Source organism: Ictidomys tridecemlineatus, chromosome 12, assembly GCF_052094955.1.
Source record: "Ictidomys tridecemlineatus isolate mIctTri1 chromosome 12, mIctTri1.hap1, whole genome shotgun sequence".
Lineage (NCBI taxonomy): Eukaryota > Metazoa > Chordata > Mammalia > Rodentia > Sciuridae > Ictidomys > Ictidomys tridecemlineatus.
The window spans coordinates 118,273,268-118,296,986 of record NC_135488.1 but is presented as its reverse complement, the minus strand read 5'-3'; positions in this window follow the sequence as shown (position 1 = coordinate 118,296,986).

The window sequence follows — 23,719 nt, the reverse complement described above, 5'->3', positions numbered from 1 at the left end:
CAATTGCTTTCATTCTGTAGGGTATGAAATCCAGATAACTTAGTATATCACGGAAGACCAATTTTATCAGATCCGTTTGGGCCTTTGGTGTCAATGTTGATGGCTTCAGATCACAGGGAAACAGTGGCTGAATGTCAGACTCTAGCACTGTATGCCCTGGGGTCAAAGAGCTGCTGCGTCTCTTCAGGCGGAGTTTTGCATCTTGTAAAAGACAAATAAAGAGAGCTACAAAGTGATGAGCATTTAAAAGCCACCAGCTCCTGTTGTAGTGGACGTGGTATCTTCACATGTTTTTTCTTGACTGCACATTCACAGTGACTTGTCACTTCACTCTAGTTTGAGTTCCCTGCCTGACCCATCCTTCCTCTGCATTTCCAATAACAGAATGTAGTACTATCCACCATTCATTAGTGTAACCAAGTGACCATCTTGATTTTTCTTTCTGTCAGTACCTTCCCCTATCTATGGGGAAGACAGATGATGAGTATCATCAAGTCCTGAAAATCTTACTCTGGATATTTTGAAGGTTCATCCATGCCATAGCATAAGCCACACTTTGTTTATTTTTATTGTTGAATAATATAGAATTAAGAATAATGATATGTATAATTATATATACTAATATATATATAAGCACATGCACTATTTTGTATCTCATTTAAAATGTTAATGTCTACTTAGCTATTTAAACTTTTAAGCTATTATAAATAGAATACTGTAAATAGCTCTGGCCATTTGAATGTAAATTTTTTGCTTGGATGCCTGTTTTTCATTCCTTTGTTTATATAGTTAAAAGTGGATTTGCTTGTGATTATTGTGGTGGGGATATTGAAATCATCCATTTTTATCATAATTTCTAATGATAATAGCAAAGGGACCTAGCTTTCTCTTCATGTTAAGTAGCAGTTTTTTTTTGTTGTTTTTTTTTTAGGAGTTGGGTTCACCGACATTTGGCACCTATATTTACAATTGCTATGTCTTTCTGATGAATTCTTTTCCAATGTGTAGTGACTTATGTATCAATGTTGATTTCTTTGTCAGATGGGAATGTAGCTATCCCTTCCAGCTTTCAGAATCCATTAGCGTGGAATATCGATTATTGCCTTTATTTTCAGTCTGTGTGTGACACTGCCAGTGAGATGTTTCTTACAGGAAACGTAAGTTGGTCTTTTTAAAATATGAAATCTGCCACCTGTGCCTTCTAATTGAAGAATTAATCCCACTCACACAGGGTTATTATAGAACGACGTGCACTAATTCCTGTCATTCTGTTGTCTGTCTAATACTGATTCTTTCCTAGTTCTCACTTGCTTACCTAATCTTCGAATGAGAGTTTCTCTTTCCTGTGCTCCCTTGGTTATGTTTTTCTTCCTCTTCTGTGTGTAGGATTTCTTTAAGAATCTTGTGCAGTGCTGACTTGGTGGTCATGAATTCCTTTAGTTCATGTTAATCTTGATGAAAATAAGAAAACTCAAATATAAGTAAAAGACAGCAGACCTACTAAATCCCCCCTTGTCAAGTTATTTAAAATGAAAAGGCTTCTTTCAGGAGCTTTCTATTTAGAATTTGCCTGGTACTGGGGGCCTGGCAAAGGTCGAGTCATAGAAGTGGATCCTGTGAATGCCTCTGATCAGGGAGGCGTGGAGCAGGAGAGCTGGATCGGCAGAGAGCTGGAGACCCGGGCATCCACTTTTCCCACATTTGGGTCCGCATCCTGCTTTAAACGGCTGTTGGCACTCAGGCTCAGGGCCCTGTCACAGGCCCTCTCCCTGCCCCCTCTGGTGCAGCCCAGGGAGCTCTTGCTGGCTCTGTGGAGCCCTGGGCACCAGAGAGGTTTCTGAGAGTGCAGAGGTGTCTCTGATCTGGTGACTGGACCCCTCCCTGGCACAGTGGCATTTCTGTGTGTGCCAGAAGAGTCCTTGGTATGTGGGTAGAGACACCACGTGGCCAGCCACGTGGGACAGCGGGCTCTGCTGATGGGTGGGTTTGGGAGGTCTTCTGTTCATTCTCCATATGGCGTTAGGTTGTGTTCTGCCAGTGCCACTCTGCGCCATGAAGTGTATGCTGGCCGGGATGGCAGCGTGGCATGGCATGGCAATGTGGCAACATGTCTTCAGAGGAATGGAAAATGCAGGGACTTACATTTCCCAAAGCAGCAAGCTCAGGTGTGACCCCACAGATGGCTCCAGAGCACGCAGCTTCCAAGTTGAGGAAATGCGAAGCACTTCTCAGGTACCAGCACTCACTGCCTGTTCTGCAGCAGGTTCCACACCAGTTTCATCCGCCCTGTTTCCCTCTTTCCCTTTGTGTGACCCCCTCCCCATGCCAGGCCCCCGCACCTCCTCTGCAGCCAGCTCAGAGTGACACACTTTCTTCCCCTCTGTTTCAATAATCAGAACCTCAGGGTCTCTCCAAGTCTCTGATATTGTTTGATATTTAATTTTGGTGCATTCCTTCAGTCACCTGCCTACGATGGAGCTGTTCTCAGGTGCAGAGAAGCTGAGAAGTGCGGCTGCTTATAGTCTGCCCCCTTGATTCCGCCACTTTAAAATTTTAGTGCGGGCAAACTTGTCTACTTTTCCTCTTGTTGCCTGTGGGTGTACTGTCATAAGTAAGGACACATCATCAACAACAAATTCATGACAATTTGTTTTCCTCTAAAAGTTTCATACTTTGGGCAATCATATTGAGGCTGCAGATGTCTTGTGAGTTAATTGTAGGTGTGATGTGGCACATCCACTTGTCCACAGGCAATCCCTTCCCCATGATGTCCTTGGCACTCTTGATGAAGACAGTTGGCCATAGAGGACGTACAGGTGTGTTTAGGAACTTGCGATTCTGTTTCATTGACCTGCATGATCAGCTTTATACCAGCACCATGCAGTCTCAACTATTGTGGAGTCACACAAAATGTGAACTGGGGAAGTCTGTGTCTTCTGACTTTATTCTTTGTTGAGAGCCACAGCTGAGTCGGAATGGCCCCTGGCATTTTGCCAGAAGTAAGATGATGCTGGATTGAAACAGGTTGTGTATTCAATTGTATATAGACCCCTGCTGTCCGCCTCCAATGCGGACAGCAGGGGTCTATATATAAAGAGAACTACTTTGGAGTTCTCTCGGGGATTCTGTGGGAGTTCGTGTTGGTTGGTGAAGTTCCAGTGGAGGGAGTTCCGGTTAGTGTGTGGGTGTGCCTAGAAGGGCCGCGTGGGTGGCGTTCATGGGAGTTCAGAAAATAAAGTTTGTTCCTGCTTGAGTGGCTCGTGATTTGTGCCCAGCCAAACTGCGGCAATTCTTCTTTTGCAATCTAAGTTTATTCTTCTTTTTTGATATATTATTTCTTGAAATTTTATATGAATTTTAAGATCAAATTTTCCATTTCTTTTGAAATAGTTATTGAAATTTCTATGTGAAACATACTGAATCTTTAGTTTACTTTGTGGTGTATTGTTATCAATAATATTTTCTTCTGATCCATGACATGGGATTTCTTTCTATTTACCTAGTATTCTTTATATACTTTCATCAAGTTTTACAGTTTGCAGTGTATGAGACATTACCTCCTGACTGAATAATTCCCACTGTTATTTGAATATCTAGTTTTGGAAAACTATTCAGTTCTGAATATAACTTCAGCTGCTACAGTGTTAAACATGTTATTTTGCCAAACCCTACCTTCTAGTAGCTGTTGCTTTTCAGTTAACATTTATAATTTCTGAGACAACATATTGATAAGAATGCTGAACTTTAAGGATCCAGAAAATTTTATTTGAAAAACAAAAAATATTATTTAAGAGAAATCAAAGTGAAACAGGAAAATCATAATGAGTACATCATTAAGATATGGATTTTTGTGAATGTGTGAGATAAAAATATTTAGTTTTGCCAGAGTGAGGTAATTGAGTCCTCCTTCCTCTATTCACGTTGGAACTACTCTGTTTATTTAAAAAGATCAGCTTTGTTAGGAGTATTAAATTGCAGTGCATCTTTCGTCTCTAGGGGACTGTCATAAGGTGAAGGTAGGAAGGAAAGAAATCATCAGGTCTTGCTGTGTCATGGCAGTGGCCTGGCCCTAGGTTAGATAGCCTCCAGAGGGGTTCCAATGAGCCCAGTCCTCAAACCCCATTTCCACTTCTGTTCTGCAAAAGACAAATAAATCAAAGTTCTTCACACCATCAACTTTTATTTGATCTTACTGTTTCTGGGGATGAAAGCCAGGAGTTGTGTAAATATAGGCATGTTTTGTCTAACAATTTCATTATTAGAAGTACCCTCCAGGTCATCAGAATGTCTTGATTACTTACAGAATCATTTTGACACATGGAATCAATAAATACCTGTGGTCATTAATTGTTTAAATTGTAACTACCATCTTAGGAAAATTCAAAAACTAACCCAGGGTGGTGGAGGAATGTGAGTCACATCAGTGACGTGCCCAGGGAAGCAGCCATACCCAGGAATCCATCATGTCCAAGTCCGTCACCGGCGTGGCCTTTTTATGAAACATGTTGGACCTGCATGGGCCCCTTCAGGTTTTTTAAATGACTGGGAAAGGGAAGAAAAATGCTGAAGGCCTTGAATCCATGAAGGTCTTGTAACTTTCCAAGGCTCTGATTATTGATTAGCATTGGAATGAGCCCATGGTGTCTTCTGGGGAAAGCAGATAATTATGGAAGGAAGGGGCCCTTGAACCTCCTGTGGGCCTCGGGTATTTTACCTACTTCTGGAAATCTGAGTACGGTCACCGCGAAGTTTTTGGCACTTGGCACTGTTGGATTCTCTGGATAGATCTGTGGGAGACATGTTTATTATACTGGATTCTGAACTTTGAGAAGCATCAACTATTTGCTTAGTATATGTTATAATAAAAATGAGGCCTGCTCAAGTTGTCTAGTGAGAAGTGCCCTAAATTAATCCGCAGACTACTTATGATGAAAAGTCTGTCTAAGAACAATACTGGAGCAATGTTCCCGTGATGACATGTCCATCACTCCGCAGCCCACACAGCAGCTGGCTCTGCTTCACAGGAGCGGCAGGGTGTGCAGAGGAAGGTGGGACGCTCGTGCTCTTCCTGAGAAGAACCTGCAGTGGTGGGGACAGACTGCTCCAAGGCCCTGGGCTGCAGAGGGGAGGTGGGGCCTGGTGGGCAGAGTCAGGTCGTGGGCCCCTTCCTGCCTCTCTGCCTACTTGCCACCATGAAGTCAACAGGCCTCCTCTGCCACGTTCCCTTGCAGACCTGTAGTGTGCCCGAAGCACAGAGGTCAAGCAAGCAGACACGAGAGCCTCTGAAGCCCTGAGAACAGATAAACCTTTTCAGTGTGTGGAAAGGGTGGTAATTCGGGTTCTATCTCAGCTACTTTGTCACAGTGACAGAAAGCTAACACATTACATAATAGAAACTTAGAGTTATTGAAACTCTTACCAGTGAAGCTTTTCCAAGGATTCTGTATTTTCTTGGAAAAACATGATAATCCTAATTTCAACACAAGCCTTGGACACCTGTGAATCTTTTTTTCACTTTTCTGCATCCCAATTGGATTTTGAAATGTTGGAAGGTAGAGCCTGCATTCCTTTCTATTTGCATTCCTGGGATCAGGTAGCACAAAACACAGGGCAGGCACTTGGAGGATGTTCTTCCAGTTGATGAGTGAATTTGAAGTTGCCCAGTAAGTTCTTCCTAGTGTTCAGCTCATCCAGCTAGCGTCTCCTTGCTTCCTGCTTCCTTGCCAGCCTTCTCCCTCAGTCCAAGCTCAGGGAGGATTTGAAAAGGAGGGATCTACCGTGGACATCTGTGAGTGCCCAGGCCCAGAGCTGACTCAGCTGGCAGGAGCTCAGCAAGAGCCAATAGATGAGTGCGTGGCCGGATGTCTGTGTGCCACTCACCAACACAGGGAGAGGAGCTTTGAACATTGATTGTGCGTGTGTGTGTGTGTGTGTGTGTGTGTGTGTGTGCCCTTTGCTAGTGGCTGAACCCAGGGTCTGGTGCATAGCAGCTGAGTGCCCTCCCACTGAGCTACACTCACAACCTCTCCATTGTCACATGTGTATTTGACAACATGCCTGCCTATTGAATCTTGTTTATATTTTGCATTCACTCCTCTCAAACGAAACCTTCCCTAGGAGAGTCACAGAACATCCAGGTACTGTCTTCCAGGACAGAGTGGGGAGAATGCACCTGTTGCCTAAACCAGAGGTGCTGCCAGATAGAGCAGGGTGGAGCTGTGCCCGGCTGACGGTGGAAAACAGGCTTCTCCTTGGTCACTGCTTGGGGTGAGACCAGTGGGCTGCAGAGACATGCGAGGCTCTTTAGGTTCTTGCCGTCAAACACCCCCCTGAAAAAGCTCCGACGGGGAGACGGCAGCTCTACAGACAGCTCTGGGAAGCCAGGCAGTGGTGGAAGAGCCGCGGGGTCCCAGGTCACTGCAGAACAGAGGAGGCCACGCAGGTGCTGGCCTGTCTGAGGGACTTGTCACATTGCACCGGGCCCTCTGGGCGGCAGTCTGGACTGACTGTGGTTTTGCTCTGTCTAAAGGGGAGGGATTTGTAGCCCAAGGCATTTGTCCTCCTTCTTTGTAGTCTGTGGTTCAGAACCTCTGCAGAGCCACCCCTGCCCCAGGGAGCCTGTGCTCAATCAAGGGATCCTCGGGGTGTCAGGAAGGGACACACAGTGGCCCTCCTCCACGCATCCCCTGCCCCTCAAACAGCAGATATGATTCTCAGACATCAAACACCAGCAGCTCTGGAGAATTATTCTCCCTCCCAAAACTTTTGGGAAAAAGCCAGGTCTGAACATTTCTGCCTGCTTGTACACTGGTGCAGGTTGAGTGACACACCTGTGGTGGAGGGGTGCCTGGCGTGGGAAGACCAGGGCAGCAGCACCCTGGCCTTGAAGGTGGGCAGGAGGTCGTGCCCGCACACAGGTGCTCATACATCTGTACGCGTACACAGGTGCACACACAGAGTGCGACTGCGATTCCCAAGGTATTAGTGAAACTATTTGGTTTGGAAGTTGATGTTAAAGTTTTAGCCCACTTTTGGCTTAATTAGCCACTTAATCATATGAGTGACTTTAGAAGAGGGACGACTTCTGTGAAGCTCAGTTTGATTTGATCTGGAAAAAAAGGGGGTGATAACATTCTACTTGTGTGATTTCTTAGATGGACTGCATACTTGCTGCCGTGAAGAGTGAGGGAAGAATAGTGACAAGTGATGTGTAAATTACAGTGAACATGCTCGGGACATCGGGAGTGCAGCGAAGGCATGTTCTCCCTCTAATCCCCTGAAATTAAAGAGAGCTTCCAAGCTGGAGTCTGCAACCCTGCCCTGCCTGCCTGTCACAGAGCCCATTAGTCTGTCTGGGGACAATGAGTGCCATTGTCTGACTGCAAGGGGAGGAGTGTGCAGTCTGGCTAATTTGCATACGTGCCATCCTGGAAGCAGCTCTTAAATAAGCCTCTGGTAAGGGCGGCTAATTATGGGTGCGCTTTAATGCTGCCTTGCAGGGCCTCTGTCACCCCCCCACCCCGCCCCCAGGAAGACGGCTTGTTTGTGCGGCATTAGGTGCTTGTTTGCTTATCGGTGTTTCCTGAAAGAGACAACAGAGCTGGGTAGTTTGGCTCCTGTTTTACTTCTTATGGAGCATTTTAAACATACATGAACTAGAGGAACGGCCACCTGTCACCTTGTTCAGAGGAACAGAGACCTGTCACCTTGTTCTGACAACCACCAACGCGCAGCCTGGTGCTCTTCCTCTTTACCCCGCCGGCCCTGACTCTTGCTGGACACTTTATCATTCTCTTCTACACTTGATCAAGGCATCTTTTGCATTGGGAGCTTGGCACATGGAGGGTCAGTCCAGGGGCACTTGTTTGCTTTTGCTTTAGTAGTCAGAGTTGTGCCGCGGTCACCGCCGTCTAGTTTGGAACACGTGGTATTTTATGTAAAAGGGATTGTGTGACCCTCAGAGTCCTGCTGTGGCCTCTGCTCCGCCCACTGTTCTGAGGCGCACCCCCGTAGCAGTATGTTTCGAAGCTGGTTCTTTTTAAGCCTCTCCCAGCTCCCCCACTCCCCCGCCACTGGTGGCAGAGGCCGTCCCTAGCTGTGCTGCGACGCGGTGGAGCTCCCACGAGCCAGCCTTGGTGTGGACGCACGCCTGCGTTCCTCCTCTAGACCATGAGTAGAATCTATGGGTCATTGGTAAGTTCGTTTGATTTCGACCTTTTTAAATGAAACTGGCAAATCTCTCTAAGGTGGCCGCACGGCCTCCCTGGGACTCGGGGCCGAGGCTCAGGACCCTCACCTCCTTCCCGGCAGTGCTCCCCTTCTATCTTGATCCCCAGGTTGTTTCTGCTCTGGATCAAATGTCCGAGGAGCGTCCTCTGGAGAGAAGCTGCACAAGGAAGAGGCTGAACCTGCGTCTTCATCCAACGCTTTAGGTCTGGGGTGCGAAGCGGGCCACCCTCCAGGTGCCTAAAACCCAGATGCCACTTGCCTCGCCCTGCCCCCTGCAGCCCTCTGGTTTGCCCTCTGCAGCCCTGCGGTTTGCCCTGGAGTATCTGAAGCTCTCCTCACACCTCCAAGGTATCGACAGTCTGTCTAATGTCTTCTTTAATGTCTGCGTGTCCAGTTCCTTGGTCCACATAGTTTCTGCGCCTGGCGGAGGTCACTGAGACCTTGGGAATATGCTCTCTAATCAGGTCTAGTTTGGGATTAGTGGAAACTTACAAGATCCTCATGCAGCACGATTGTTTCAGGAAATATTGCTCAAAGTACCATTTGAAATTAAGAACCCGAGCTCCTTTGGATAGTTTGTTGAGGTCTGTAGACAAGTCAAAATAACACGTGGTATTTTGCCAGGGGAATGTTAGAGTTCGTAAACAAGTCTGGATGGTGCCTGGCAAAATGCCAGAGGGAGTGGTTTGAGAAGTAACAAAAGTGAGCCATTAAGTTTGGAGATTCCTTATTGGTTGACTGATGTATCTAGTTTATGCTAATTAAGATAAGCTGTGCGAAATGTATAAATACCTCTGTTGTCCTACAATAAATGGCTTCCACTCCTGCTGTATCAACGTACACAAGTTGTTCGTCACTCCCCCCCCCTTAGCTTGCTGCAGCCGGACCCCGGCATAGTTCTTGTGAAGAAATGAAGAATTCATAAGTCAAATATAATGCTTTGATAAATGTATATAAAATAATTTTATTCACAGTAAGAATATCATTGTACATTGTAGAAAATGCATTCTTTGTAAAATAACTAAATAAAAGGTAAAGAGCAGTGTGAAATCTTGGGCTCTTTGCTGTGGCAAAAGTGGGCTGACTCCATTGTCTTCTCTTTTCCTTTCCTCCTAAAATAAATTAACTCTGTAAATAAATCTAACGCACTCTCTGTTCCCTCCTGGGTGGACAGTACCGTTCTATAACATGTCAAAACCACTTTTCCTGTGTATGAAACACCAAGATGAGAAGTACGATATTTGTATTTCTGGACAGAGTTATTCAGCTTTAGAATTGAGACACTATTATAAAACATGGCAATTTACAATAAAACAAAAATCAGAAGAAATCATAATTATAAGTCTAAGGTAAAGAAATAAAAAGGAACAGGATATTCAGAGAGCTCTGGGCTGGGCATTCAGGTGTAAACCATCACGAATCCGGCTGAGTAATGCATCCAGCTCTGTAAGGAAGTTGATGTACACCATGTTTTACCTTCACTGTGCAGTTTATAAACAAATTTGTTGACATGCAAATTATAACTTTTCCTGAAAACTTCTTGCACTAATTAAAGCTTGCAGTAGCCTGAGAAGGGCTGAATAATTAATACAGCGCTGGCATGTTTCTTAGTTCACTAAAGTATCACCAAATTAGATGTCAAGATCAGGGAAAATGAACTGCTGACAGCATGGTTCGTTCTGAACTCTCTTCATTTTGCAGCGTGTTCTGAGGAACCTTCTGTGAGGGTGAGAACACGGCATCCTCAGCCCCGAGGCCTCTGGGATGTGGGGCAGGAGGAACCACCCTGGGGAGGCTGCACCGCCAGATACTGGCAGCACTGCCCGTGGAGAGAACAGAGCTCGCGGGTGAAATGGGCCGCATTCAATTTTTTGCTTGGATGCGTGACGTCTTATTTCTACACATGCATTTGTCTATCTGTGGGTAAGACAGGAGTCAGATTTAATGTAAGACTCCAGTCAAGGACAGCAGTGAGTACTGAAAAAGTCCTCTCCATCGTCTTGAGTTTGGGCAACTGTACCCTCAGTGGATGATAGAGTCAAGCACTTGGTAAAGGAGGAGAACGCCCAAGGGCTCCTTGCTGACAGCTTGGACCCCAGGTTGACACCCCTGGGAGGTGGTGGGAACTTGGAGAGGTAGGAAGTCCCAGGTCACTAGGGCTGAGCCCTCCAAGGCTGTTGGGGTCCCAGACCCTTCCTCTTCCTTGTTTTGCCTCCCACTACCATGAGGCAAGTGGCTTTCCTCGTCCTGTGCTGTCTCGCCATAGCACAGAAGCAGTGGGCAGAAACAGCCATGGTCCGGAAACTATGAGCCAAAATAAGCTTTTCCTCTTCAAAAACTGATTATCTCAAGTGTTGTATCACAGTCAGGGAAAGCTGACACAACTGAAGATAGCATGAAGAAGAAAAATCGCACATGCAGGTGTTTGTAGCTTTGATCATTGAGTGTCTGTAAGGTATAAAATCAAATTTTCAGTGTGGAAAGAATATACAATTTTCTTATATTTCTAATATTAGAAGGAACCATTTTATCTTTGTAATGATAAATCATTTTAATTGCATACTCTGAGGATAAAGGTTAAACCTTAGTCACTTTCCATCTAGGAACACAGGATCAAGAGTCGACCTGTTATCTCAGTGCCAAGGCATCTGGTGTCTCCACGTGTGAGTGTGGACTGTCCGATCCCTTGTGGGAAGGTAGTTCCATCCCTTTCTGACTCTCTCCAGTAAGTGCCGTTGGCACAAACACAGGGCGATTGATCCGTATAGGGAAACGATGCCTTTTCCGTCAGCAGAAATCAGAGGCGAGGAAACGAATCTGAGGGTGGATTTGAATGGTCCATCAGAATCCCCGCACCTTGGTGTGAGTGACTCCTAGGATGTTGTACAGACATCTGTGCTTTTAGAACATTAACAGTCATAAATTAAAACAGAAGAACATATATGAAAGATAAATTTTCACATAGAAATTCAAATCCTGGATCCAAAGTGAGACTATGTTGCAGGAATTTTCCAGAATGTCCCTCCAGTAAGACTACCTGTGGGAGCCATGGGGCCCGACCCCAGGAGACGGACCTGGCACAGGGAGTGGCTTGGAGACTGAGGGCAGTGGAAGCAGAGCCCAGGGCGAGGGAGGAAGCGTGGAGCTGGCTGCAGGCAGCCGGCAGGTCCTCCTGTAGATGTCCCCTGCGGCTGGTCCCTCTGGGGTGCAGGTGGGTGGCGGGTACCACTGCCACGGTTGTGCCCAGAAGTCCCCGCAGCCTCGCGCCTGTTTTCTGCTGAAGTGGTGCCCACGGTTTCTCCCTTCATCCTGTCAGCCTTGCGGTTTGACTGTGAGAAATGTGTGTGCTGCATGCCCCCCGGAGCAATTAATTGGGAATTCCAGGAGATTCCTTTGGGTCATTTCTTTCCTTTTATGAAGAGATTTGAGGCAATATACAAATAATGTATCACTTTAGATTGTCTGCTAGCTGCAAAGGGCCGAGTGTTTACGTTCCTCCCGCTTGCCCCCACGCCAGCGTCCCGGGATGTGCTGGGCAGATCCTCCGTAGACCTTGGCCATTTCCACCTAGGCATGGGATTATTTACCAATTGGTCCAAATCAATTTTTTTTAAAATGGAGTCACATGATAAAACTTTTAGCATTATAACTGATCTTCCACATTTATTTAAGTTCGAATTTTTACATTTTGTATAAAGCAAGACAAATTTAAATTTCAAAATACTGTTTGCAATAAAGTATTTTCCTAATAAAGTTTGAATAACATTTTATTCTTTACGATGTCCTTTTTTAAGTATATGCTTAAAAAAACAAGATAAATTAGGACATCTAGGTTTAAAATTATGATTTTAGATTTAGATGTATATAAATAATGACCACAGTTCTGAGGAAACACTCCTGAGTGGGAGCCTATCTGGGGGCTGAGACAAGTTGGATAAATCTGTGCTGAGGGCCATTACCAAGTAGGAATGACGCATCGAAATTTCCTTGCCAAGCGTACCCCATGCTGCTTAGAGGACATTCGGTGGGACATTGCATGCATGCTTTAATAAGGTGACCTTGCTCAAGGACCAAGGCGGATCCGGGTTTAGAGCTGATCAGGTTTGAGGAAGTAACCGGCTCCTTGAGTTTAAGGTGTTGCCAGTTTAAGATAATGGGTTTTAGGGAAGTTAGAGGTTGAAGATTATTGCTGGGATTAGGGTGTTCCTGCTGCTTGTTCCTGTTGAATTCTTGTGAGATTGAAATGGGATTTGGAGATAGCCTCGTGGAGTAGGTGAATTGTGCGGGAGGCAGCAGAACGCGATTGCCCCTGGACCTGTGTGGAGGCGGTGTGAGAGCGGGAATAAAGAATTGCTGTTTGAACCTACAAAGGTGTGTGGTGGCTCGTGATTCTGGTGCCAAGCCGAGACCTTGGCAAATCTGGTTTTACACTGTTACAAAATTCAAAGCTGCCCTTAACCACGGCAAGCAGTGGTTTCAAATGACTAAACATGACTGAAATGACTGAAAAGTCTTCGTGACTGTGTCCTTACAGGGGCGGCTGACCTGTCCTGACACGTGGAGCAACCCATGGAAACCTGCCTAAACCAGGTCTCTTTGTGTTTCTCGGGTCAGTTAATCTGAAGGACAGTGGCTTCTGTCCTGGTGCTGGGCAAGAGCAGTAAGGAGGCAGAAGGTGTGCTCCATGCCACCTGAAGGTGACCATCCACCAAGGGAACCACACCATGGAACAAGCTCTGGCCAAATGGCACTGGGACCCCGAGCAGGCGTGGGTCCGTCCTGTGGTGGTGCACACTGGGCGAGCAGTGTCCAGGTGGAGGAAATCCCATGGTTTCATGGAGAGGCCAGTGGAATCTGGGCAAAGTAGAAGAGAAGAAGGAAATAAATATTAATTTCTAATATCAGTGAATTGCTTCTCCTGTGTTCTGAATGGCCATTTAAATGGGTCAAATTCAAAACCACGGTACTGAATCATTATTGAGATTGAAATTTGAAATGTACCAAATATATCAATTATATTAGGATTACCACAGTTATTTGGGCAAAAGCTAATAGTGGAACCATAAATCTTTCTGAATTCAAGTGATTTTCTTCTGATTAATGTACCAGGAATTCTGTGTCGCTGATGTGCTTACCTACAGAGTTAATTGAAGTGAGAAAAAGTGGGAAGAATAACTTCTTGCATTTTTTATTATACATGTCATCTCAATAAGTCACTGATGCAGAAGAGGAAAACTGTGGTAGAATTACCAACTGTCAATTACGTTAAATCCCACGAGAGCTCAGCATATGGATTAAAACGTCTTGCTTTCTCTTAAAGAATCTCTTCTTGGGACAGTCCCCCAGCCTCAGCTTTTCCTCTGTGTGATGTGTGGGTGGGGAGGGTCTGAGCAAGAGGCCCGCCAGGGGGATTCTTGTGGCCTTTAGGATGAGTGTCTTGAGGTTCCTCTCCTTGAGGGCAGCTCCGCCCACTCCATCCACAATCCCAACGGGGCGTGCCTTCATTTTTCAGCCTGCTCTCAAAATGAAGGTTTAATTAAAAATAAAACACACTGATCACCGATACATTTTAATTCAGTTCTATTTCTCCACCTGAGAAGTTAAAAAATAATTCAGAAAGCATTCTTTGCCGGCTCCTGGTATTTTGTCTCATGTCTGGGCAGTTTCTATACAGATCATAGCAGTTGCTCTTCCTGAAGAACCCACAACTTAATCAGAAAATAAAAATAACTTGAATGGCCAGGCTGTATTTTGGAGAAGCATTTTCATTTGGAGAAGCTTCCGTTGTCCTGGGAAAAGCACCGGTCCCCGTGGGACAGGTGTCTGTGGGAGCAGGTCTTGAATCCCCTGCCTCTGGGGATGGAGCTGGGCAGGCTGTCTGCAGGGCCTGGACAGAGGCTGTAGCCAGGCGCTCTGGCCAGGTCAGGACTGTGAGGGACAGAGCAAGAGGAGGTACCCTGGCTGGGGGCTTTGGGACCGAAGAAGTAAACCCAGGAGGAAGATCACACACCTGCTCAAAGAAGAAGGAAGAAGAAAAGACAGAAATGCTTTCCCCTGTTCTTATTACCAGGGCTGGAAAACAGCATGAGTTACAGTGTCCAGCCGTCCAGTCACGGGAAACAGTCACCAGAAACAAGAAAATGTGGATCCTCGACGTTGGAATTGCTTGTCCAAACCTGTGCACTCCCTAAGTAAGAGCCTGAGAGGGTCGTCTGGTGGCAGCTCAGTGACACATTTCTCTCACTCAGTCTTTTTACATATTTCTCATCACATTCTTCCTCATTCTTCCTCTTCCTTTAGCGAATTGCTCTTCTTTAGAGAGAGCATGCCGAGAGAAACTCCAGCCAGCTGCAGGATACTTACCACGATGTGTGCACGGAAACTCTAGTGCGTCTGCCCACATACCTCCAGCCTGGGATCACTGAGCATCAGTGCCAAGGACCAGAAAATCACGTCACACTGGGGTCACCGTGGAAGGCCTGCCATTCACCCACTCTTTTAAGCAAATCTTTTTCAAGAAACCAGCCATTTGGCAGAGGAAGGGAGATAGCAATGCCTACCACAATTTGTGTTCTTTCAGAAAATGCCAGACCTGCATGGTGCCCATGAGCAGAACCCCGAGGTAAAGAGTGAAATCAGATGATAGAGAAGGGGAAATGAAGGAAGGTCCCCCTGGAGCCACCGCAGGGGCACGCAGGCTCTGTTATGACCAGAAGTCTTCAGCCATCCGTGAAAGAAGCCAACAAACAGACAAAGAGGTTCTGACCCTGCTTGAGCCGAGTGTCTGACACCGACTCTGGAGAAATGAGGAGAAGGCTGTGCCTTCCCGCTCGCCCCACCCAGCAAGGAAGCAGAAGCTGCACTCGGGGCCACAGGCCTGCTCCTGAGGATCTCTTAAATGACCCTGTCAGAGAGTATTCTAGGCATTGTAGGTGTGGTCCTCCTCCACGTATCCTTTGTGTCTTATGTGCAAGAGGAGAGAGACAGCTAGGTAGTTCAGAGACTCAACCACAAGTCCAGGACTGCCACCTCCCCAGGAGGGAAGTGGAGGGGACGCATGTCCAGAGACCCATGACACTCCTGGAAGAACTCAGGCTCTTGATTTTACAATGGAGGGAAAAGAGGGCATCACCTTCAATGAAAACGAACCTCAAGAATGTGCCCAAAATAGTTATCTCCAGAAACCTGCATCTCAGAAAATTTGAGATTTGGAAAATTTTCAAGAAAATGAGAAATGGCTGATCTCCAGGAAGCGGGGGGGGGGGGAGGCTGCAACCTGGCCCACAGGCTCTGAGAGAGGAGCTGTGCCCCTGTGCTCCCCGGTCCTCTCTGTGGGGCCTTTCAGAGGGAGCCCCGTGAGGCAGATGTTCGTTCCTCTCCTGTCCTGAAACCAGACTCACCCTCTCTCACTAGGATGGAGGTGAATCAGAGGGAGCCCACCCTAGGGTCCACCCTCCTTCCACCTGCCTTCCCTCCCTCCCTCTCCCTCCCTCTCCCTCCCTCCCTCCCTCCCTCCCTCCCTCTCCCTCCCTCCCTTCCTCTCTCCCTTCCTCTCTCCCTCCCTCCCTCCCTCCCTCCCTCTCTCCCTCCCTCCCTCCCTTCCTCTCTCCCTCCCTCCCTTTCCCTCCCTCCCTCCCTCCCTCCCTCCCTCCCTCCCTTTCCCTCCCTCCCTCCCTCCCTCCCTCTCTCCCTCCCTCCCTCTCTCTCTCCCCCTCCCTCCCTCCCTCCCTCCCTCCCTCTCCCTCCCTCCCTCCCTCTCCCTCCCTCCCTTTTCCTCCCTCCCTCCCTCCCTCTCTCCCTCCCTCCCTCCCTCCCTCTCTCCCTCCCTCCCTCCCTCCCTCCCTCTCCCTCCCTCCCTCCCTCCCTCCCTCTCCCTCCCTCCCTCCCTCCCTCCCTCCCTCCCTCCCTCTCTCCCTCCCTCCCTTTCCCTCCCTCCCTCTCTCCTTATCTTCCTCTCCCTCCCTCCCTCCTTCCTTCCTTTCTACTACTGTAGAAAACTCCAGGCCTTTTAATGTTGAGGCAGACTCTCACTAAGTTGTAAGGTTGACCTTGACATTGGGACCCTCTTGCCCAATACTAAGTCAAACAACTGTACAAAGTGCACACATTAGAGAAGAAGCCCACCTCGCTGGGCTCATAGCCCGTCCCGCGCACACCACTGATGTGGTCTCCACCTCGGTGCCCTCTGTCCTGTGGACGGGTCCTCTTCCCTCCAGCCACACTCCCTCCCAGGCCTTCCAGCTGCCTTCTGGGCCTTTCCCAGCCTCCTGGACTTCCAGGATCCTTGTCAGAGGCTTTGGTTCCCTTACCACTGAGCTTTTTCCTCCCTTCAGTAGCCTGTGCCTGTCAGGGTGGGGGGTGCCTGTCAGGGTGGGGCAGGCCTGTCAGGGTGGGGGGTGCCTGTCAGGGTGGGGAAGGCCTGTTTTCCATAACTCATGCTTCTGGCAGTGGCGGCCAGTGCATCCTGTCCAGAAAGATTCTGCTTATATCCAAATTTATAGCTAATGTAATTATTTTAGATATAAGAATATACCAACAATTGCTTATAAAGTGTAGTGTGGGCATTCGTGTATCTATACAGTGAAGACAGATGCTACAACTCCAGTCTAAAGGAAGATGTTGCTGTATGGGTTTCCCATTGCTGCTATAACAAATGCCCCAAACTTGATAGTTTAAAGACACAAGCGCATTATGCTATATCTCTGGAGGTCAGAGTCCAAAATAAGTCTGCAGAATCTCCACCAGAAACACCCACAGCTGCCTGTAAGTTCAGGGACCCAGGGCCCTAGTCCCCTTCCCTACACAGAGGATGATTCTGGGGAACTAAATACAGCTAAGCCCTGGAGTCTGTCTCTGGAGGAAACTTCTTTCCAAATCGGGAATATTGGGAGAAGTTGGGGAATCTACAGGCTGGCTCCAACAAAGATAAGTTTCAAAAATACGTCTAAAGTGGAGGTCCTCTCTCCAGTTCCCTTCCAAATCCAGCCCATCCCCAGACGCCCTAGCCGTCTGCAACTTAAAATGAATCAGAAAGGATGCTTTGTCTTGGCTTTCCGAGGACATCTTCTCAAAGGAAGGCATCTGACTTCCCAGCTCTTGGGAGCATTCCACACATTAAGACTCATGAGGCTGGGGATGTGGCTCAAGCAGTAGCGTGCTCGCCTGGCATGCATGCGGCCTGGGTTCAATCCTCAGCACCACCTACAAAAATGTTGTGTGCGCCGATAAATAAATAAATAAATATTAAAATTCTCTCTCTCTGTTCCTCTCTCTCTTAAAAAAAAAAAAAAAAGACTCATGTTCACGACTGCAGTGGACTCTGAATATCACAAACTATATAGATTTTATACCCAATTCAGGTAAATTCAGTATCTATCAAACTCTCATACAATCATGAAGGAAGAAGTGTGTGGATATCTTCTGTCACTTCACTGTGAGGTGAAAGAGATTAAAGGAAAACTAGGTAAACAGCACACTAGCTGTCTACCACACACAAAAACTGAGGAAATATCAACTTAAAACTACAAAAAGACGTCCTTCAGATCTCCGGAATGTTCTACTTCTCAAAGGTCACATTTATTTTAAACATTAAGGACCACCATAGACTTCTGTGGCTTACTATCTTAATGTGGATCCACAGTGTCTGCTCCTGCAGCCAACGCCAGTGCGATGGCTTCTTTTGCTATTCATTGACACCTCACACCCAGTCCAAGGTGCTGGCAAGGGGAAACAGGGAGGCTGGAGTGTGAAGGAGCTTCTCTCCACAAAGACAATTAGCATATACATGGCATCTTGTGTCATATTTTGCTGTCACGAATTTTAATCATTAGAGAATATTTTAAAAATACGGGTGATATTTAGCTGAGGAGATAAAAATTAATTGGGATATAGGAGCATCTGTGAAGTGGAATGGAAAAGGTTCATCCATGTCGCCAATGAGAAGATCGGAGGCAAACTTTGCCATTTATTTGAATTTTGGTTTTGCCTAGAAGGTTAGAGAGTATTTTGAGAGAATTATAACAAAGAGAATTCCAATGGGACAGTAGATTTCAGGCGTGGTTGGGTATTAAAGTCACACGGGAAAGTTTTAGAAACACTGCGTTCTGTCACAGACCATCCATTCCAGCCCTCTGGATGTAGGCTCTGAGGACAGCAGCGCCCAGGGCCGGGGTGGACTGGGCACAGCATCCGCCTGGAGAACTGAAGCTGCAGTCTTGGTGAGATCTCAGCAAAAGGAGAATCCAGAGCCAGGAGCACAGGAGAACCAGTGAGTGGTGGACAGGTCAAGTGCGCCTTCACAAGCAGAAGATGAGGCAAGGGATCGCTGCTTTGAGGAGAACGAAGGCATTAGGACAACTATTCATCTCAAAGATGAATTTTCCTGGAATTGTTTAAGTTAACATAAGCAAAATACAAGTTAGAAGGGCTGAGCTGTTGTGACCAGATGCTGTCCAGCTCACTGAAGGCCAGAAAGGGGCGTGCCAACTGCAGTGTGCCCCAGTAGGGGTGTCTGCGGGGTGAAGGTTAGTGCTCTTCATAGGACATGGTGCAGGGCTGCCTTCGGATCCCGTGGCAGAGGGACTTAGAGGGACTTCACACCCTCTGCACAGTGTGAAGGTCACACTTGGTTTCAAATCCCGCATCAGGAGCCTTAGCTTAGGTCTGTTTGGAGGGTACAGATGAGAGTGCTCCTGCTGACCAGCCCTGTCCTGGAGCACGGGTCGTGAAACCCACGGGCTGCTCTGCTCTGCTCTGGGAGCTCACCAGCCAGAGCGAGGCTCCTTGCTCTTTTCCTGTCTCTTCCTGAGTCCATCTTCTCCGCGTCTCCGAGTGCACCGTCAACCTTTGCATCTATGCAGGTCGTTCCTGCTGCCCTCTGGGCTCCTGCAGTGATACCTTTCCCCTGGAATTCCACATACGGGGTGTTTAGAGGGGAAAATCTGAGAAGCCAGGAAGGTAGAACTGAAACTAGACAAATAAAACCACAAAGAAAAGAATCAAAACATGGAAATATTACCACAGGTTGCCATTAGTTGTTTTTTTTTTTTTTTTTTTTTGAGAGAGAGAGAATTTTTAAGATTTATTTTTTAGTTTCGGTGGACACAGCATCTTTGTATGTGGTGCTGAGGATGGAACCTGGGCCGCACGCCCGCCAGGCCAGCGCGCTACTGCTTGAGCCACATCCCCAGCCCCTGCCATTAGTTTTTAACCCCGTATTGATAATGAGTTCTATTCATATGTTGTCAATAGAGAAGGATAGAAATAATGTGCTGTATCTTTATTCAGATCACCTCTCGTGTTTCTGTGTCCGGGAGAGCACTGATCCACATCGGGAGTCTGCTGGCGGGAGGACCCAGAAACATGGTTCTGATGGAGGACACCAGGCAGGGTCCCTGTCTGGGGGTCAGCTGTAAGAAGGCTGGCTGTGCAAGGGCCACCAGGGTGCCGCAGAGGACAAGTGCTGGCCGCAGAGGCACACTCAGCCAGTCCCGGGGGTCCCAGGTCACTAGGGAGCAGGGGACACAGTTGAGTCTGTCCTGGGCCTTCTCCTTTCTCCATGGAGGCCAGGCCCTGAAACAATGGCAGGAGGGCGCCCTTGGCCAGCGGGGTCCAGGCAGCTCAGTGCCGGGAGTGCTAGCCCCTCTCAGAGACCTTTTAACAGTTTTGTGGCAACACGAATTAAAAAGAAACTCATAGGACTGATTATTTACGTGCCAAAAGGGTCCTTGTGGGTTTTTTGGGGTTTTTTTGCTCAATTTATACTGGATTCATGTATAGCAAATTCCATTTTGTGAAAAAATCAATCTTCGAAACAATGAGGACAGTTTCTCTTCAGGAACAAATTCACAGCATAAAATGAAACATACTTATGTAGATTGCAACTGTAAAGAAAGTCTAAGGTATAAAACTGTATTCGAATAAAAAATCACTTTTTATTCTTGAAAAAGTAAAGATCCCTGTGGGCTTGTGTGTGTGTGTGTGTGTTTACATTTCTATATAAGATAAGAATGTTTTAATTTTATTTCCTTTTTAATTCTGTAAATTTTTGTGTGATTTTTTTATTTAAATGGGATTTTTGGAAATAACTTTCAGCCTCTGATCTGGCTGAAATAACATAAATTGGAATTTAATGTGAGTTTCTAGTTCATTCCATATTGATGGTGCCAACCATACAGCATGAACCGAACTGAAAAAAATGGCAGAGTCGTCTTCAGAGTCATTTTTTGTGTGCTATTTCAGCCCTGGCCAGATTGGATTCAGGCTCAAATTGTTCCCAGTATTGCCTTCTGAATTGGATTTCAATTTTCTGGTGTGTGCGAATACACCTGTGCTCACAGAATAGCATGCTTTTTCTTTCTTTTTGAAAACTGTCATAATTCAGTGTGTAAAAGGTCTTTTCTTGGGCAGTGTTCAGAAGCTCTGATCAATAGACTTGGAAGGATGTGGCTGCCTTAATGGAACTCTCCAAGGGACACACAATAGGGTGATTTTAAAAAAATCTTCCATTACTCTAGAGAGATTTCAGGCTTAAATTAAGATTTAAAATAAAAGTAAAAATGATCAAATGCTACAGTTTGAAAGTAAGTATTTCCAGGAACTGAGACCCACCATGGAAGAAGGTTAGCTGCATGTGTGTCCAGAAGGAGACCACTTCCTAGGGATGAGGCTCAGGGTCCTTGGAGGGCCCCCAGGGCCACAGCTTGCTCCAGTCCAGCTCCTTGTTACTTCCTAAAATTTTCCTGAGGAGGCACAAAAGGTATCACAAGGGAAAAAAAACCTAATGGATTTCCTAGTGAGAGTAGTTCAAGACAAGACAAGGAAGACGGTGAGACTGGGACCCTCGCCCTTCAGCACCATTGGGGAGAGTCATGGGGAAGGGGAACGTATCTACCTAGGTCCCCCAGTTTTTGGAAGGGGTTAAAAAGAGGGAGGGAAAGAAGTGAAACCTGTGTGGATCCACCTACAGGGCAGAAAGGAAGGAAGAAAGAAGACGGAGAAGGAAGGGAGAGGGGAAGGGAGGGAGAGAGGGTGGGAGGAGGAGGAAGGAAGGAGAGGAAGAAGGGAGGGAGGGAGAGAGGGTGGGAGGAAGAGGAAGGAGAGCGAGCCTGCTGCTGAGACCCTTCCCTGGCATTCGCAGAGAACCACCCACTTACGCTGTCCGCGGGCTCGAGACGTGGACAGGAAGGAGGTGCCAGGCTCTGGGTTGAGGGGCGGTCAGCTTGTGGCCTGGCTGTCCTTTGTCTGGTGTCAGCCTAGCAACCCAGTCAGCACTTTGTTCTGGAGAGAGGTAAGGGGCACGTCCAGCTGACTGCGAGGGGCAGCAGGTGGTGGGTCAGTCGATGGCCGTGGTGGCCGGTCCCCACGCTGGCTTCCTCCTACGCACAGCCCTCACCTGCCGTCTCTAGGACCTTCCCTGCCACAGGCACTGACCGTGGAAGGGCAGTCTGTGGAAGTCCTGGGCTTCTCGCTGTCCTGTCGCAGCGATTGCCGAGTGGCTTTATGAGTAACTGAATGATTAGATGAAGAGACAGGGTCCTGGGGAGCTGGAGCCCCGCCCGAGGCCACAGCCAACTCCCAGAGGTTCCTCCCCAGGACTCTGTGCAACTCCAAGAGGACTCCTCTTAGCTCCAAGGAGTCCATACCCACGACCCAGCCCTGCTACAGAACAGAGCTGGGGCAGGGAACCCGACCCTGGTGGGAACCCGTCTCCCTGCAGGGCCCAGGGAGCCTGAGGACTGCCCTGTGCTCACACCCCAACAGCGTCCTTAACTTCACCAGCATCCAATGGTGAAATAGGATTATCTTCCCAATAAAGCCATAGATATTCAAGATATTTGTAAGAAAATTAAATTTTATTAAGAAGAAAGAAGCAAAGGAGTGCACCAGCAAGGCCAGGTCTGGTGGACAAGGATGGACAGAACTGCCCCATGTCCCTGGAGCGCCTTCCCACCTGTACGTCCCTAATCAGGGCTCAGAGACCAAGATGGACACTTAAGTTCCAGAAATTCTGTGAAACACTTTTATTTTGGATAAGGTAAAGAAAAACAAACCCCCACCAACGTGTGAATTAAAGCAAATACATTCTTGGGTAGGAAAGACAACGAAATCAAATCTTGATTATTTAATAAACCTTACTGATCTCATAATTTGGAATTTAAAGATGTTCATGGAATAGCTTAATGTCAGTCTTCATATGTCTTCTTAAAGGCATATTATTTTCTACATTTAAATTACATTTATTTCTTGTTCATGATTGAAAATTTACTAATCATAAGTAAGCAAAACTACAGTATCTTTATTTTTCAATAAAGTAACTCAACGTCACATTCAATCTGAAATGTTACAAGGAACAGGTCACAGAAGTAAGTCACGATCCTGAGCATTTCATCTAGAAATCAGTGGCCTTTCCAGGGGGGAGGCTGGAAGAGTTCTCATTCTTCCCTCTTAACCTGTGACGTGGCTCCTTAACCTGTAAGTGCGTCCCCCAGGCCTGCCTGTCAAGCGCAGCTTTCCCAAGGCCGCGGGAGAAGGAGGAAAGTGCTTTTCCCTCCTCTTCGCTCTCCCAAGGCACAGTACCCCGGCACCAGATGGTGTGGGTTTCTCCCCACACTGTGAGCCGTGGATTTTGCAGCAGACACTGGCTGAGTGTCCTTTACGTCCATTCGGTTCTGACACTTCCTGCCTGGCGATAGCATCAGGTCCCACAGGTGGAGGAGTCAATCCCGGGAGACGGTCCCCCACCTGAAATGCCAATTACAGGCCCCTGGTTCGGCCTGTGCTTCTGACTGACTGGCTGTGGGCTGGAGATCCATGATGCCCTGCTCTGGGTGGATTAATCTTCTCAGGCAGATCACGGAGCTCAGGGGAGTGCTTCCCTCACGTTTACTCATTCATTAAAACCGGTATTACAGAGGAGACGGATGAACAGCCAGATGAAGAGTGCCTAGGACAAGACGCGGGGGACAGAGCACAGGTTTCCACACCTCTCCAGGTGCGCCACCTTCCCCGCACCGCCCTGTGCTCTGGATCCTAGGAGCCCCCTGAGCCCAAACTTTTAGGCCTCCAGAGGCCGCGTTACACAGGGGCAAGTGAGTAAATTGTCAGCCACGGGCCATTAGCTCAAGCCTTAGCCACGGTCTCCCATCCCATGATGGCTTCATCCTTCTAGTACCCACTACCCAGTCCCCGTCCTGAAGTGACCTGTGAGCCCTGACCTCCAGTCGTCACTTAGCAAATAAAACATACTCATCACCAGGAGGTCCCAGGAGCTGAGGAGCTCCACACCAGGATACAGGGTAGAAACAAGGACACGTTTCACAATATCACAAAGCAAAACCTGATTTGTTTACCTCTGTAGCCTGGCTCCTACCAGAATGCACGCCATTTGTTAACCACTCCTAGATTTAGGGTTGAGCCGGTTGGCCCTCCAGAGTGTTCTGTTGTGTTGGGCGCCTGAAAACATGTTAGTGGATCAGTCAGTTGTTTAGTT